Genomic DNA, 20,106 nt, shown 5'->3' on the forward strand with positions numbered 1-20,106 from the left:
AATCACCGACCAGGAACTCCAATGGCAGCGAGAATAGGATAGTAACTGGCTCCAGCTTGACCGATAGTGGATCAGTGTGTTTTCTGAGAGAAGCGATGGTGTCTGCCTATGGCATAAACCATGGCCATTTACTGAGGTCTCACACTGAATGTCTTCTCTTTAATAAACAGCAGAAACACTCCTGAGACTCGGCAGAGCAACCTATTAGAGTAATCAATTACAGGTGAGAAAACAAACAACACACTGCAATGCTGGTGCTGAGAAGGAGCAATGATTGGATTTGATTTGATTTATTATTGTCACGTGTTAGTATACAGTGAAAAATATTGTTTCTTGCGCGCTACACGGACAAAGCATACCATTCATAGAGAAGGAAAGGAGAGAGTGCAGAATGTAGTGTTACAGTCATGGCTACCGTATAGAGAAGGATCAACTTCACATAATAATAAAGTATTATATAATATATATATTATATGTTGTATGCGGCTACCTGAATATAAGGTAGTTCATTCAAAAGTCTGACAGCAGCAGGGAAGAAGCTGTTCTTGAGTCGGTTGGTACGTGACCCCAGACTTTTGTATCTTTTTCCCGACAGAAGAGGGTGGAAGAGAGAATGTCCGGGGTGTGTGGGGTCCATGATTATGCCGGTTGCTTTTCCCGAGGCAGTGGGAAGTGTAGACAGAGTCAATGGGTGGGAGGCTGGTTTGAGTGATGGACTAGGCTTCGTTCACAACCCTTTATAGTTTCTTGCAGCCTTGGACAGAGCAGAAGCCAGACCCAGCTGTGATACAACCAGAAAGAATGCTTTCTATGGTGCATCTATAAAAGTTGGTGAGAGTCGGAGCTGACATGCCAAATTTCCTTAGCCTCCTGAGAAAGTAGAGGCACCGGTGGGTTTTCTTAACTTTTGCATCGGTGTGGGGGGATCAGGGTAGGTTGTTGGTGATCTGGACACCTAGAAACCTGAAGCTCTCGATCATTTCCACTTCATCCCCAATTTTCAATGAAAATAGTGTTCCATTGTGATGAGAAATTCAGATCAGAAATAAGTTTCATGTTTTTCATTCCGGTCTGTTTCATTACATTAAAGATACAATATAATTGCAATTTATTCAGGCTGTCAGTGGGGTGAATTATAGGCTAAATTTCCCCTTCGTGTTCCGGAATGTGTCGGTTCGAGGTGTTGGTGGGGTAAATATGTGGGGTTATGGTGATTGGGCCTGGGCGGGATTGTTGTTGGTGCAGACTCGATGGGCCGAATGGCCTCTTTTGCACTGTTGGGTTTCTGTGATACAATTTATGATGAGTCTGTACTGACCACAACCCCACCCAGGCCCTATTTCCGTAACCCCACGTATCCACCCTGAGAGTCCCCCTGACAATCACGGACAATTTTCAGCACGGCCAATGCACCTAACCTGCACATCTTTGGCCTGTGGGAGGAAAGTGGAGCACCTGGAGGAAACCCATGCAGACACGCGGAGAATGTGCGGACTCCACACATGGAGTGACCCAAGGTCGGATTCGAACCAGGATCCCTGGCGCTGTGAGGGAGCACTAACCCCATGGTGCAAAGCTCAATCCAGCTGCCTTTCTGACAAAGAATGCAGTTGTGTTCTATACTTTCGGCTTCCATGAATTATCGAGTCAGATGTTACTTGTTCCATGCCCTCTGATGAAAGCAATAACAGCAACATCAGCACGAGGGGTGCTGAGGGAAGCCCTGTTGCCAATCTGTGCAGCAGAGTATGATGCCCCAGCTTAGTCACTGGACTGTTTCGTTTTGTGTAAAAGATGTACAATTTTTAGTAAAGCTCATATTTCATTTCATTATAAATGTAGTCCTGGTACGAGATGGTGACTGTGCCAAGGCTGCATTTCCTGCCCACAAGTTACTGTTTAGCATGAGGTGCTTGGATTTCTTTTTGAATGTGTGGCCCCTTTGAGAATGTGACTGATACAATGGTGTCAGACAGGCATTCTCTGCTTTTCACACAGCGCTGATCAAGTTTCTAAAGTTTATTTAATCATGTAACAAGTCGGCTCACATTAACAGTGCAATGAAGTTACTGTGAAAATCCCCGAGTTGCCACACTCCGGCGCCTGTTCGGGTACACTGAGGGAGGATTTAGCATGATCAATGCAACTAAACAGCACGTCTTCTGATCTGTGGGAGGAAACCAGAGCACCCGGAGGAAACCCATGCAGACACGGGGAGAACGTGCAGACTGCGCACAGGCAGTGACCCAAACCGGGGATCAAACCCGGGTCTCTGGAGCTGTGAGGCAGCAGTGCTAACGATTGTGCCACCATGTCACCCATACATACAAAGAACAAAGGAAAGTACAGCACCGGAACAGGCCCTTCGGCCCTCCAAACCTCTGCCGATCATGAAGCCCGAACTAAACTACAAAAAACAACTTCTGCCCTTACTCAAGACGGTCGGGGTTGAGGACCTTAAAACAATCACTATTACTAAAGAGGTAGTGCTGGGTAGGCTAATGGGACTAAAGGTAGACAAGTCCCCTGGTCCGGATGGAATGCATCCCAGGGCACTAAAAGAAACGGCAGAAGTAATAGCAAATTCATTAGTTGTAATTTTTCAAAATTCACTTGACTCTGGGGAGGTGCCAGCTGATTGGAAAACAGCTAATGTAACGCCACTGTTTAAAAAAGGAGGTAGACAAAAGGCAGGTAACTACAGGCCGGTTAGCTTAACATCCGTAGTTGGGAAAATGCTGGAATCTATCATTAAGGAAGAAATAACAGGTCACCTGGAAAAGAATCGTTCAATCAAGCAGACGCAGCATGGATTTTTGAAGGGAAAGCCATGTTTGACTAATTTACTGGAATTTTTTGAGGATACGACGAGTGCAGTTGACAGAGGGGAACCGGTGGATGTTGTGTAAATAGATTTCCTGAAGGCTTTCGATAAGGTGCCTCACAAAAGGTTGCTGCATAAGATAAAGGTACACGGAGTTGGGGGTAAAGTGTTAGCGTGGATTGAGGATTGGCTATCGAACAGAAAGCAGAGAGTCGGAATAAATGGGTGCTTTTCCGGTTGGCAATCAGTGACTAGTAGCGTGCCGCAGGGATCGGTGCTGGGGCCTCAACGATTTACCATATACATCGACGATCTGGAGGAGGGGAGCGAGTGTCGGGTAACAAAGTTTGCGGATGATACAAAGGTGAGTGGGAAAGCAAATTGCGTGGAGGACACAGAGAGTCTGCAGAGAGATTTGGATCGGCTAAGTCATTGGGCAAGGATCTGGCAGATGGAGGATAACGTTGGTAAGTGTGAGGTTATCCACTTTGGAAGGAATAATAGTAAAATGGACTCTTATTTAAACAGTGTAAAATTACAACATGCTACTGTGCAGAGGGACCTGGGTGTCCTTGTGCATGAATCACAAAAACTCAGTTTGCAGGTGCAGCAGGTGATCAAGAAGGCAAATGGAATGTTGGCCTTTATCGTGAGAGGGATGGAGTATAAAAGCAGGGAGGTCATGCTGCAACAGTACAGGGTACTGGAGAGGCCGCACTTAGAGTACTGTGTACAGTTTTGGTCCCCTTATTTAAGAAAGGATATATTAGCTTTGGAGGCGGGACAGAGAAGGTTCACCAGGTCGATTCCGGAGATGAGGGGGTCAGCTTATGAGGAGAGTTTGAGTAGACTGGGCCTGTACTCATTGGAGTTGAGAAGGTTGAGGGGAGATCTTATAGATACATAAAATATAATGAAGGGGCTCGACAGGGTAGAAGAAGCGAGGTTATTTCCACTTACAATGTAAACAAGAACTAGGGGGCATAGCCTCAAAATATGGGGGAGTCAATTTAGAACAGAGTTGAGGAGGAACTTCTTCTCCCAGAGCGGAGTGAATCTTTGGAATTCTCTGCCCAATGAAGCAGTCGTGGCTACCTCCTTAAATGTGTTTAAGTCACAGATAGATAGATTTTTAACCATTAAGGGAATTAAGCGTTATGGGGAGCGGGCGGGTAAGTGGCACTGAACCCACTATCAGATCAGCCATGATCTTATTGAATGGCGGAGCAGGCTTGAGGGGCTGGATGGCCTACTCCTGCTCCCATTTCTTATGTTCTTATGTTCTAACATTACAGTCTATTGTTGTCAGATTCTGATCCAGTATTGTAACATCCCGTTCTATTCTTCCCAGATCCTGATCCAGTATTGGAACATTCCAGTCTATTGTTCTCTGATTCTGATCCTGTATTGGAACATAACAGTGTATTGTTGTCAGATTCTGCTGCAGTATTGGACCATCCCGGTCCATTGTTCCCTGACTCTGATCCAGCATTGTAACATTACAACCTTTAGTTTTCAGATTCTGATCCATTATTGGAACATTGCAGCCTACTGTTCTCAGAATCTGATCCATTATTGGAACATCCCGGTCTATTGTTCTCAGATTCTGATCCAGTACTGGAACATTGCAGTCTAATGTTCTCAGATTCTGATGCAGTTTTGGAATATTACATTCTATTGTTCTCAGATTCTGATCCATTATTGTAACATCCCAGTCATTTGTTCCCAGATTCTAATCCGTATTGGAACATTACAGCTTATAGTTCTCAGATTCTGATCAATTCATGGAACATTGCAGTCTATTGTTCTCAGGTTCTGAACCAGTATTGGAACATTGCAGTGTATGGATCTTAGAATCTTATCCATTATTGGAACATCCCGGTCCAATGTTTCCAACTTCTGATCCATTATTGGAACATTCCAGTCTATTTGTCTCAGATTCTGAACCAGTATTGGAAAATTAGAGTCTATTGTTCCCAGATTCTGATTCATAATGGAACATTACAGTGTATTGTTCTCAGATTCTGATCCATTAATGGAACATCCATTGATATTATTCCCAGACTCTGATCCAGTATTGGAACTTTACAGTCTATTGTTCTCAGATTCTGATCCAGTATTGGAACATTGCAGTCTATTGCTCTCAGTTTCTGATCCAGTATTGGAACATTGCAGTCTTTTGATCTCAAATTCTAATCCAGAATTAGAACATTACAGTCGATTGTTCTCAGATTCTGATCCATTATAGGAAAATTGCAGTCTATTGTTCCCAGATTCTGAACCAGGATTGGAACATTACAACCTATTGTTCTCAGAGTCCGATCCATTATTCGAACATTGCAGTGTATTTTACTCAGATTATGATCCTTTAGTGCAACTTTACAGTCCATTGTTCTCAGATTCTGATCCAGTATTTGTAAGAGGGAGGTCGTGCCTTACAAAATTGGTGGAGCTTTTTGAGGAAGTGACAAAAACAGTTGACGGAGGAAGGGCTGTGGATGTCGTCTATACGGATTTCAGTAAGGCATTTGACAAAGTCCCTCATGGCAGGTTGGTTAAGAAGGTTAAGGCTCATGGGATACAAGGAGAGGTGGCTAGATGGGTAGAGAACTGGCTTGGCCACAGGAAGAAGTTTAATAACACCAGGTTAAAGTCCAACAGTTTATTTGGCAGGAAAAGCCACACAAGCTTTCGGAGCTCCAAGCCCCTTCCTCGGGTGAGGGCTCCGAAAGCGTTTGTGGCTTTTGCTACCAAATAAACCTGTTGGACTTTAACCTGGTGTTGTTAAACTTCTTACTGTCCAACGCCAGCATCTCCACATCTTGGCCACAGGAGACAGAGGGTAGCAGTCGAAGAGTCTTTTTCCGGCTGGAGGTCTGTGACTTTACAGTCTATTGCCCTCAGAATCTGATCCAGTATTGAAACATTGCAGTCGATTGTTCTCAGATTCTGATCCTTTATTAGAACATCCCGGTCCATTTTTCCGACATTGCCATCCATTATTGGAACATGATAGTCTATTGTTCTCGGATTCTGATCCATTATTGGAAAATTGCAGTCGATGTTTCCCTGATTCTGATCCATTATTCGAACATTGCAGTCTATTGTTCTCATAATCTGATCCATTATTAGAGCATCCCGGTCCATTGTTCCCACATTGTCATCCATTATTGGAACACTAGTGTATTGTTCTCAGTTTCTCATCCATTATTGGAAAATCCCTTTCCATTGTTCCCAGACACTGAACCAGTGTTGGAACATTACAGTCTAATATTCTCCGATTCTGGCCCAGTATTGGAACATTGCAGTCTATTGTTCTCAGATTCTGATCCAGTATTGGAACATTACAGTCTGATCCATCATTGCAATATCCAGGTGCACTGTTCTCAGATTCTGATCCAGTATTGGAACATTACAGTCTATTGTTCAGATTCTGATCAACGGTTGGAACATTGGAGTCTATTGTTCTCAAATTCTGCTCCAGTATTGGAACATGACTGTCTATTGATCTCAGATTCTGATCCATCATTGTAATATCCCGGTCCACTGTTCTCAGATTCTGATCCAGTATTGGAACATTGAAGTCTACTATTCCCAGATTCTGATCAATGATTGGAACATTACAACCTATTGTTCTCTGAGTCCGATCCAGTATTCGAACTTTGCAGTGTATTGTTCTCAGATTCTGATGGAGCATTGGAACATTACAATCTATTGTTCACAGATACTGATCCATTATTGGAAATTTGCAGTCTGTTTTTTTCTCAGAGTCTGAACCAGTATTGGAACATTACAGCGTATTGTTCCCAGAGTCCGACCCAGTATTGGAACATTACAATCTATTGTTCACAGATACTGATCCATTATTGGAAATTTGCAGTCTGTTTTTTTCTCAGATTCTGATCCATCATTGTAACATCCCGGTCCATTGTTCTCAGATTCTGATGCAGTATTGGAACATTACGGCCTATTGTTCAGATTCTGATCAACGATGGGAACATCACAGTCTGCTGTTCTCAAATTCTGATTCTTTTATTGGAACATTACCGTTTATTGTTCTTAGAATCTTATCCATTATTGGAACATCCCGGTCCATTGTTTCCAGCTTCTGATCCATTGTTGGAACATGACAGTCTATTTATCTCAGATTCTGAACCAGTATTGGAAAATTACAGTCTATTGTTCTCAGATGCCGATCCAGTATTGGACCATTGCAATCTATTGTTCCCAGATTCTGATCCATAATGGAACATTGCAGTGTATTGTTCTCAGATTCTGATCCAGTATTGGAACATTGCAGTCTATTTTTCTCAGATTCTGATCCATTATAGGAACAGCCCGGACCATTGTTCCCTCATTCTGGTCCATTATTGGAACAATGCAGTCTACTATTCTCAGATTCTTTTCAATTATTCTGACATTGCGGTCGATTGTTCTCAGATTCTGATCCAGTATTGGGACATTACAGTCTATTCATCTCAGATTCTGACCCATCATTGTAATATCCCGGTCCATTGTTCTCAGATTCTGATCCAGTACTGGAACAATAGAGTCTATTGTTCTCAGATTCTGATCCAGTGTTGGAATATTACATTCTATTGTTCTCAGATTCAGTTCCATTATTGTAACATCCCGGTCAATTGTTCCCAGATTCTAATCCGTATTGGGACATTACAGACTATAGTTCTCAGTTTCTGATCCATTATTGGAACATTGCAGTCTATTGTTCTCAGACTCTGATCCAGTAATTCAACACTACAGTGTATTGTTCTCCAAATATGATACATTATTGGAAAATCCTGCTCCATTGTTCCCAGATTCTGATCTAGTATTGGAACATTACAGTCTATTGTTCTCAGATTCTGAACGATTATTGGAACATGAGAGTGTGTTTTTCTCAGATTCTGATTCATTGTTGGAACATTACAGTCTATTGTTTTCAGATTCTAATCCAGTGTTGGAACATTACAGCCTATAGTTCTCATATTCTGAACAATTATTGGAACATTGCAGTCTATTGTTCTCAGGTTCTGGCCCAGTATTAGAACATTACAGTCTATTGTTCTTAGAATCGTATCCATTATTGGAACATCCCGGGCCATTGTTTCCAGCTTCTGATCCATTATTGGAACATGACAGTCTTTTTATCTCAGATTCTGAACCAGTATTGGAAAATTACAGTCTATTGTTTTCAGATTCTGATCCAGTATTGTAACATTGCAATCTATTGTTCCCAGATTCTGATCCATAATGGAACATTACAGTGTATTGTTCTCAGATTCTGTTCCAGCATTGGAACATTACAGTCTATTCTTATCAGATTCTCATCAAGTATTGGAACATTGCAGTCTATTTTTCTCAGATGCTGATCCATTATAGGAACAGCCCTCATTCTGGTCCATTATTTGAACATTGCAGTCTATTGTTCTCAGTTTCTGATCAATGATTGGAACATTACAATCTGTTGTTCTCAAATTCTGATCCAGTATTGGAACATTGCATTCCATTGTTCTCAGATTATAATCCTTTATCGGAACATTACAGTCTATTGTTCTCAGATTCTGAACCAGTATTGGAACTTTACAGTCTATTGCTCTCAGAATCTGATCCAGTATTGAAACATTGCAGTCTATTGTTCTCAGATTCTGATCCAATATTGGAACATTGCAGTCTCTTTTTCTCAGATTCTGATCCATTATTGGAACATTGCAGTCTATTCTTCTCAGATTCTGATCCAGTATTGGAATATTACAGTCTATTGATCACAGATTCTATTTTTCTCAGATTCTAATCCATTATAGGAACAACCCGGACCATGGTTCCCACATTCTGATCCAGTATTGGAGCTTTGCAGTCTATTTTTCTCAGATTCTGAACCAGTATTGGAACATTTCAGTCTATTGTTTAGATTCTGATCAATCATTGGAACATTACAGTGTTGTTCTCAAATTATTTTCCATTATTGGAACATTACGGTCTGTTGTTCTCAAATTCTGATCCAGTATTGGAACGTGACAGTCTTTTGTTCTCAGATTCTGATCCATTATTTGAAAATTGCAGTCTATTTTTCTCAAGTTCTGAAGCAGGATTGGAACATTACAGCCTCTTGTTCTCAGAGTGCAATCGATTATTTGAACATTGCAGTGTATTGTTCTCAGATTATGAACCAGTGTTGGAACATTACAGTCTATTGTTCATAGAGTCTGATCCATTATTGGAAAATTGCAGTCTATTTTTCTCAGATTCTGAACCAGTATTTGAACATTGCAGCCTATTGTTCTCAGAGTCCGATCCATTATTCGAACATTGCAGTGTATTGTTCTCAAATACTGATCTAGCATTGGAACATTACAGTCTATTTTTCTCAGATTCTGATCCAGTATTGTAAAATCCCAGTCTCTTGTTCCCAGATTCTAATCCAGTATTGGAATATTACAGCCTATATTTTTCAGATTCTGATCCATTATTGGAACATTGCAGCCTACTGTTCTCAGATTCTGATCCAGTATTGGAACATTGCAGTCTATTTTTCTCAGATTCTGATCCAGTCTTGTAAAACCCTGGTCTATTGTTCCCAAATTCTAATCCAGTATTGGAAAATTACAGCCTATAGTTTTGAGATTCTGATCAATTATTGGAACATCCCGGTCTATTGTTCCCAGATTCTGATCCAGTATTGCAACTTTGCAGTCTATTGATCTCAGGTTCCGATAAAGTAAATATGAGAGTGTATTTTTCTCAGCTTCTGATTCATTATTGGAACATTGCAGTCTATTGATTTCAGATTCTGATCCAGTATTGAAACATTACAGTCTAATGTTCTCAGATTCTGATTCATTATTGGATCATTATAGTCTAGTGTTCCCAGATTCTAATCTGCATTGGAACATTAAAACCTCTCCTTCTCAGATTCTGATAAATTATTGGAACATTGCGGTCTATTGTTCTCAGTTTCATATTCAGTATTGGAACATTACAGTGTATTGTTCTTAGAATCCTATCCATTATTGGAACATCCCTGTCCATTGTTTCCAGATTCTGATCCATTATTGGAACATAACAGCCTATTGTTCCCAGATTGTGATCCATTATTGGAACATTACGGTCTGTTATTCTCAGATTCTGTTCCATTATTGGAAAATTGCAGTCCATTTGTCTCAGATTCTGAACCAGTATTGGAAAATTATAGTCTATTGTTTTCAGATTCTGATCCAGTATTGGAACATTGCAGTCTATTGTTTTCAGATTATGATCCTTTATTGGAACATTACAGTCGATTGTTCTCAGATTCTGATCCATTACTGGAAAATTGTAGTCTATTCTTCTCAGATTCTGATCCAGTATTGGAATATTACAGTCTATTGATCACAGATTCTATTTTTCTCAGATTCTAATCCATTATAGGAACAACCCGGACCATGGTTCCCACATTCTGATCCAGTATTGGAACTTTGCAGTCTATTTTTCTCAGATTCTGAACCAGTATTGGAACATTTCAGTCTATTGTTTAGATTCTGATCAATCATTGGAACATTACAGTGTTGTTCTCAAATTATTTTCCATTATTGGAACATTACGGTCTGTTGTTCTCAAATTCTGATCCAGTATTGGAACGTGACAGTCTTTTGTTCTCAGATTCTGATCCATTATTTGAAAATTGCAGTCTATTTTTCTCAAGTTCTGAACCAGGATTGGAACATTACAGCCTCTTGTTCTCAGAGTCCAATCGATTATTTGAACGTTGCAGTGTATTGTTCTCAGATTATGAACCAGTGTTGGAACATTACAGTCTATTGTTCATAGAGTCTGATCCATTATTGGAAAATTGCAGTCTATTTTTCTCAGGTTCTGAACCAGTATTTGAACATTGCAGCCTATTGTTCTCAGAGTCCGATCCATTATTCGAACATTGCAGTGTATTGTTCTCAGATTCTGATCCACTATTGGAACATGACAGTCTATTTTTCTCAGATTCTGATCCAGTATTGTAAAATCCCGGTCTCTTGTTCCCAGATTCTAATCCAGTATTGGAATATTACAGCCCATATTTTTCAGATTCTGATCCAGTATTGGAACATTGCAGTCTATTTTTCTCAGATTCTGATCCAGTATTGTAAAACCCTGGTCTATTGTTCCCAAATTCTAATCCAGTATTGGAAAATTACAGCCTATAGTTTTGAGATTCTGATCAATTATTGGAACATCCCGGTCTATTGTTCCCAGATTCTGATCCAGTATTGGAACTTTGCAGTCTATTGATCTCAGATTCCGATAAAGTAAATATGAGAGTGTATTTTTCTCAGCTTCTGATTCATTATTGGAACATTGCAGTCTATTGATTTCAGATTCTGATCCAGTATTGAAACATTACAGTCTAATGTTCTCAGATTCTGATTCATTATTGGAACATTACAGTCTATTGTTCTCAGATTCTGATCCAGTATAGGAACATTGCAGTCTATTGTTCTCAGATTATGATCCTTTATTGGAACATTACAGTCGATTGTTCTCAGATTCTGATCCATTACTGGAAAATTGTAGTCTATTGTTCTCAGATTCTGATCGATTATTGGAACATCCCTTTCCATTGTTCCCAGACTCTGAACCAGAATTGGAACATTACAGTCTAATATTCAACGATTCTGTTCCAGTATTTGAACATTGAAATCGAATACTCTCAGATTCTGATCCATTATTCGAACATTGCAGTCGAATATTCTCAGATTCTGATCCAGTATTGGAACATTACAGTTTATTGTTCTCAGAATCTGAGCCAGTATTAGAACATTGCACTCATTTGTTCTCAGACTCAGATCAATTATTGGAACATTACAGTCTGTTGTTCTCAAATTCTGCAAAGTTTCAATTCTGAATCAGAATGTGTGAACAACGGTCCGGGGTTGTCCCTATAATGGGTCAGAATCTGAGAGAAATAGACTGCAATGTTCCAATACTGGATTGAATACTGGATTCCAATACTGGGTCAGAATCTGAGAACAATAGACTGTAATGTTCCAATAATGTATCAGAATCTGCGAACAATAGAAATGGATGTTCCATTAATGGATCAGAATCTGAGAACAATAGACTGCAATGGTCCAATCCTGGATCAGAATCTGAGAACAAGACACTGCAAAGTTCCAATATTGGATCAGAATCTGGGAACAATGGACCGGGATGTTCCAATAATGGATCAGAATCTGAGATAAATGGGCTACAATGTTTCAATACTGGATCAGAATCTGAAAACAATAGACTGCAATGTTCCAATAATGGATCAGAATCGGAGAACCAAAAGTTGTAATCTTCAAATAATGGATTAGAAAGTGGGAACAATAGACAGGGCTCAATACTGGATCCGAACCTGTGAACAATAGAATGTAATATTCCAACACTGGATCAGAACCTGAGAGCAATAGACTGCAATATTCCAACACTGGATCAGAATCTGAGAGCAATAGATTGTCATGTTCCAATACTGGATCAGAATCTGAGAACAATAAACTGCAATGTCCGAATACTGGATCCGAACCTGTGAACAATAGAATGTAATATTCCAACACTGGATCAGAATCTGAGAGCAATAGACTGCAATATTCCAACACTGGATCAGAATCTGAGAGCAATAGACTGTAATATTCCAATACTGGATCAGAATCTGAGAACAATAAACTGCAATGTCCGAATACTGGATCAGAATCTGTGAACAATACACTGCAATGTTCCAATAATGGATCAGAATCTGAGATCAATAGACAGCAAAGTTTCAATACTGGATGAGAATCTGAGAATAATACATTGTAATGTTTCAATAAAGCATCATAATCTGAGAACAACACACTGTAATGTTCCAATAATTCATCTGAATCTGGGAACACGGGACCAGGATGTGGCAATGACGGATCCGAATCTGAAATCAGTCGACTATTCTGATCCAATACTGGATCAGAATCTGAGAACAATCGACTGCAATGTTCGAATACTGGATCGAACTCTGAGAACAATCGGCTGTAATACAAAGAACAAAGAACAGTACAGCACAGGAAACAGGCCCTTCGGCCCTCCAAGCCTGTGCCGCTCCTTGGTCCAACTAGACAAATCGTTTGTATCCCTCCATTCCCAGGCTGCTCATGTGACTATCCAGGTAAGTCTTAAACGATGTCAGCGTGCCTGCCTCCACCACCCTACTTGGCAGCGCATTCCAGGCCCCCACCACCCTCTGTGTAAAAAACGTCCCTCTGATATCCGAGTTATACTTCGCCCCTCTCAGCTTGAGCCCGTGACCCCTCGTGATCGTCACGTCCGACCTGGGAAAAAGCTTCCCACTGTTCACCCTATCTATCCCCTTCATAATCTTCTACACCTCGATTAGATTTCCCCTCATTCTCCGTCTTTCCAGGGAGAACAACCCCAGTTTACACAATCTCTCCTCATAGCTAAGACCCTCCATACCAGGCAACATCCTGGTAAACCTTCTGTGCACTCTCTCTAACGACTCCACGTCCTTCTGGTAGTGCGGCGACCAGAACTGGACGCAGTACTCCAAATGTGGCCTAACCAGCGTTCTATACAGCTGCATCATCACACTCCAGCTTTTATATTCTATACCCCGTCCTATAAAGGCAAGCATACCATATGCCTTCTTCACCACCTTCTCCACCTGTGTTGCCACCTTCAAGGATTTGTGGACTTGCACACCTAGGTCCCTCTGTGTTTCTATACTCCTGATGACTCTGTCATTTATTGTATAACTCCTCCCTACATTATTTCTTCCAAAATGCATCACTTCGCATTCATCCAGATTAAACTCCATCTGCCACCTCTCCGCCCAATTTTCCAGCCTATCTATATCCTGCTGTATTGCCCGACAATGCTCTTCGCTATCCGCAAGTCCAGCCACCTTCGTGTCATCCGCAAACTTGCAGATTACACCAGTTACACCTTCTTCCAAATCATTTATATATATCACAAATAGCAGAGGTCCCAGTACAGAGCCCTGCGGAACACCAGTGGTCACAGACCTCCAGCCGGAAAAGGACCCTTCGACCACTACCCTCTGTCTCCTATGGCCAATGTTCCAATTCTGGTTCACACTGTGAGAAAATAGTGTGCAATTTCCCAATAATGGATCAGAATCCGAGAACAATACATTGCGCTGTTCCAATACTGGATCAGAGTCTGAGAACAATAGGCTGCAATGTTCCAATAATGGATCAGAATCTGAGAACAATAGACTGGGATGTTCCAATACTGGATCAGAATTTCAGAACAACAGACTGTAATATTCCAATAAGTGATCTGAATCTGAGAACAATAGACTGTAATGTTCCAATCATTGAGCAGAATCTGAGAACAATAGATTGTAATGTTCCCATACTGGTTCAGATTCTTAGAACAAGAGACTGCAATGTTCCAATACTGGATCAGAAACGGAGAATATTAGACTGTAATGTTCCAATTCTGGTTCAGAGTCTGGGAACAATGGAAAGGGATGTTCCAATAATGGATCCGAATCTGAGACCAATATACTGTAATGTTGCAATGCTGGATCAGAATCTGAGAACAATCGACTGTAATGTTCCAATAAAGGATCAGAATCTGAGAACAATACACTGTAATGTTCCAATACTGGATTGGAATCTGAGAACAATAGACTGTAATGTTCCAATACTGGATTGGAATCTGAGAACAATAGACTTTAAATTTCCAATACTGGATCAGAGTCTGGGAACAATAGAAACGGATGTTCCATTAATGCAGCAGAATCTGAGAAAAAGAAACTGCAAGTTCCAATACTGGATCAGAATGTGGGAACAATGGTCCTGTTTGTTCCAATACTGGAGCAGAATCTGAGAACAATAGACCGCAATGTTAGAATAATTGAACAGAATCTGAGAATAGTAGACTGCAATGTTCCAATAATGGACCAGAATGTGGGAACAATGGTCCGGGCTGCTCCTATAATGGATCAGAATCTGAGAAAAATAGACTGCAATGTTCCAATACTGGATCAGAATCTGAGAATACACTGTAATGGTCCATTATGAATCAGAATCTGGGAACAATAGATTGCAATGGTCCAATACTGGATCAGAATCTGAAAACAATAGACTGTAATTTTCCAATACTGGACCAGAATCTGAGAACAATAGACTGTAATGTTCCAATAAAGGATCAGAATTTGAGAACAACACTGTAATCTTTCAATCATTGATCAGAATCTAAACAATAGACTGAAATGTTCCAATACTGGATCAGAATCTGAGAACAATGAACCGGGATATTACAATGATGGATCAGAATCTGAGATCATTAGACTGTAATGTTCCAATGCAAGATCAGAATCTGAGAACAATACACTGCAATGTTCGAATAATGGATCGGACTCTGAGAATAATAGACTGCAATTTTCCAATAATGGATCAGAATCTATGAACAATAAACCGTAATGTTCCAACCCTGGATCAGAACCTGAGAACAGTAGACGGCAATGTTCCAATAAAGGATCAGAATCTGAGAACAACAAAGACTGTAATGTTCCAGTCATTGATCAGATTCTGAACAATAGACTGTATTGTTCCAATACTGGATCAGAATCTGAGAAAAAGAGATTACAATGTTCCAATAAAGGATCAGAATTTGAGAACAACAGAATGTAATGTTCCAATCATTGATCAGAATCTGAACAATAGACTGGAATTTTCGAACACTGGATCAGACTCTTTGAACAATTGACCAGGATTTTACAATGATGGATCAGAATCTGAGATCAATCGGCCGTAATGTTCCAATACTGGAGGAGAATCTGAGAACAACAGACCGCAATGTTAGAATAATTGAACAGAATCTGAAAACAATAGACTGCAATGTTCCAATAATGGATCAGAATCTGAGATCAACAGACTGTAATGTTCCAATCATTGATCAGAATCTGAACAATAGACTGTAATGTTCCAATAATGGATCAGAACCTGAGATCAATCGACTGCAGAGTTTCAATAATGGATCAGAATCTGAGAGCAATAGACTGTACTGTTCCAATAAAGGATCATAATCTGAGATCAGGAGAGTGCAATGTTAGAATAATTGAACAGAATCCGAAAACAATAGACTGCACTGTTCAACACTGGATCAGAATCTGAGAACAATCGAACATAGAATACAGAAGCATAGAAAACTACAGCACAAAACAGGCCCTACGGCCCCACAAGTTGTGCCGAACATATCCCTACCTTTTAGGCCTATCTATAACCCCCCATCCTATTAAGTTCCATGTACTCACCCAGGAGTCTCTTAAAAGACCCTATTGAGTTTGGCTCCACCACCACTGACGGCAGCCGATTCCATCTGCCCACCACCCTCTGTGTGAAAAACGTCCCCCTAACATTTCCCCTGTACCTACCCCCCAGCACCTTAAACCTGTGTCCTCTCGTAGCAGCCATTTCCACCCTGGGAAAAAGCCTCTGAGAGTCCACCCGATCTATGCCTCTCAACATCTTATATACCTCTATTAGATCTCCTCTCATCCTACGTCTCTCCAAGGAGAAACGTCCGAGCTCCCTCAGCCTATCCTCATAAGGCATGCCACTCAATCCAGGCAACATCCTTGTAAATCGCCTCTGCACCCTTTCAGTCTTTTCCACATCCTTCCTGTAATGAGGCGACCAGAATTGAGCACAGTACTCCAAGTGGGGTCTGATGAGGGTCTTATATAGCTGCATCATTATCCCCGGACTCCTGAACTCAATCCCTCGATTAATAAAGGCCAGCACACCATACGCCTTCTTAACCACCTCCTCGACCTGCAGGACCGATTTTACAGTCATATGGACCCGGACCCCAACGTCCTTCTGATCCTCTACCGTACTAAGAGTCTTTCCCTTTATATTGTACTCCTTCATCCCATTCGACCTGCCAAAATGGACCACGACGCATTTATCTGGGTTGAAGTCCATCTGCCACTTCTCCGCCCAGTCTTGCATCCTATCTATGTCCCTCTGTAACTTCTGACATCCCTCCAGACTATTCACAACCCCAACAACCTTCATGTCATCGGCAAACATACCAACCCATCCCTCCACTTCCTTATCCAGGTCATTTCTGAAAATGACAAACAGCAAAGGTCCCAGAACAGATCCCTGGGGCACACCACTGGCGACCGACCAACATTTAGAAAAAGACACAACCATATAGAGTCTGGGAACAATGGAAAGGGATGTTCCAATACTGGATTGGAATCTGAGAACAATAGAAATGGATGTTCCATGAATGGATCAGAATCTGAGAACAATACACTGTAATGTTCCAATACTGGATTAGAATCTGAGAGAAATAGACTGCAATGTTCCAATAATGGATCAGAATCTGTGAACAATAGACTGGGATGTTCCAATAATAGATAGGATTCGAAGAACAATAGACTGTAATGTTCGAATACTGGATCAGAACCTGAGAACAGCAGACTGCAATGTTTCAATAATTGATCAGGACTTGAGTACTATAGGCTGTAATGTTCCAATACGGATTAGAATCTGAGAAAAATACACTGTCATGTTCTATTACTGGATCAGAATCTGAGAACAATAGTCTGCAATGTTCAAATAATGGATCAGAATCTTAGAACAATAGTCTCTAACATTCCAATCATGAATCGGAATCTCAGATCAATAAACGGCAATGTTTCAAAACTGGATCAGAATCTGAGAACAAGAGACTGCAATGTTTCAAAACTGGATCAGAATCTGAGAACAAGAGACTGCAATGTTCCAATACTGGATCAGAATGTGGGAACAATGGACCGGAATGTTCCAATACTGGATCAGAATCTGAGAACAATAGGCTGTAATGTTCTTATTATGGACCAGAATCTGAGAACAATAGACTGAAATGTTCCAATACTGGACCAGAATCTGAGAACAATAGACTGAAATCTTCCAACACTGGATCAGAATCTGAGAACAATGCTCTGTAATATTCCAATACTGGATCAGAATCTGAGAACAGTAGGCTGTAATGTTCTAATTATGGATCAGAATCTGAGAGCAATAGCCTGAAATGTTCCAACACTGGATCAGAATCTGAGAACAATAGACTGCAATGTTCCAAAATGGAACATAATCTGAGAACAATACTCTGTAATATTCCAATACTGGATCAGAATTTGAGAACAACAGACTGCAATGTTCCAATAACGGATCAGAATCTGAGAACAATGGACTGTAATGTTCCAATAAAGGATCATAATCCGAGAACAATACTCTGTAAAGTTCCAATACGGGATCAGAATCTGAGAACAATAGGTTGTAATGTTCCAATAATTGATCAGAATCTACGAACAATAGACTGCAATGTTCCAATACTGGATCAGAATCTGAGACAAATAGACTTTAATGTTCCAATACAGGATTAGAATTTGAAATCAACAGACTGCAATGTTCCAATACTGGACCAGAATCTGAGAACAATAGACTGTAATGTTCCAATACTGGATCAGAATCTGAAACAAATAGACTGCAATTTTCTAAAAATGGATCAGAATCTGGGAACAATAGACTGGAATGTTCCAATAATCATAGAAACCCTACAGTACAGAAAGAGGCCATTCGGCCCATCGAGTCTGCACCGACCACAATCCCACCCAGGCCCTACCCCCATATCTACCCACTAATCCCTCCAACCTACGCATCTCAGGACACTAAGGGCAATTTTTAGCATGGCCAATCAACCTAACCCGAACATCTTTGGACTGGGGGAGGAAAGTGGAGCACCCGGAGGAAACCCACGCAGACACGAGGAGAATGTGCAAACTCCATACAGACAGTGAGCCAAGCCGGGATTCGAACTCAGGTCCCTGGAGCTGTGAAGCAGCAGTGCTAACCACTGTGCGATCATGCCGCCGGCAGAACATGGATCAGAAGTTGGAAACAATGGACCGGGATGTTCCAATAATGGATTGGAATCTAAGAACCATACACTGTAATGTTCCAATACTGGTTCAGAACCTAAGAACAGTAGACTGCAATGTTCCAATAATGGATCAGAGTCTGAGAACTATAGGCTGTAATGTTCCAATACGGATTAGAATCTGGGAACAAATGACCGGGATGTTACAATACTGGATCAGAATCTGAGAACAATAGAATATAATATTCCTAAACTGGATCAGAAGCTGAGAGCAAGAGACTGCAATGTTCCAGTACTGGATCAGTATCTGGGAACAATAGACCGGGATGTTCCAATAATGGATCACATTCTGAGAACAATACTCTGTAATGTTACAATATTGGATCAGAATCTGAGAACAATAGACTGCAATGTTCCAATAATGGATCAGAATCTGAGATCAATAGACTGCAAAGTTTCAATCCTGCATCAGAATCTGAGAAAAAGAGACTGCAATGTTCCAATACTGGATCAGAATCTGAGAACAGTAGACTATAATGTTCCAATACTGGATCAGAATCTGAGGACAATAGACTGCAATGTTTGAATACTGGATCGGACTCTGGGAACAAGCGGTTGTAATGTTCCAATACTGGTTCAGACTCTGAGAAAAAAACAGACTGCAAATTTCCAATAATGGATCAGTTTCTGTGAAAAAGAGATTGTAATGTTCCAGTACTGGATCAGAATCTGAGAACAATACACTGCAAAGTTCGAATACTGGATCGGACTCTGAGAACAATGGGCTGTAATGTTCCAATCATTGATCAGAATCTGAGAACAATAGACTTCAATGTTCCAATACTGGCTCAAATTCTGAGAACAATAGACTGTAATGTTCCAATCCTGGTTCAGAGTCTGGGAACAATGGAAAGGGATGTTCCAATAATGGATCAGAATCTGAGAACAATACACTGTATTGTTCCAATACTGGATCAAAATCTGAGAACAATAGACTGCAATGGTCCAATAATGGATCTGAATCTGAGAACAATAGACAGTAATGTTCCAATACTGGTTCAGAACCTGGGAAGAATAGACTGCAATGTTCCAATACTGGATCGGAATCTGAGAACAATACGCTGTAATGATCCAATACTGGATTAGAATCTGAGAACAATAGACTGCAATGTTCCATTATGGATCAGAATCTGTGAACAGTAGACTGGGATGTTCCAATAATGGATGAGAAGCTGGAAACAATGGACCGGGATGTTCCAATAATGGATAGCATTCGAAGAACAATACACTGTAATGTTCCAATACTGGATCAGAACCTGAGAACATTAGACTGCAATGTTCCAATAATTGATCAGAATCTGAGAACTATAGGCTGTAAT

Source organism: Mustelus asterias, unplaced genomic scaffold, assembly GCF_964213995.1.
Source record: "Mustelus asterias unplaced genomic scaffold, sMusAst1.hap1.1 HAP1_SCAFFOLD_643, whole genome shotgun sequence".
NCBI classification, from domain to species: Eukaryota; Metazoa; Chordata; class Chondrichthyes; order Carcharhiniformes; family Triakidae; genus Mustelus; species Mustelus asterias.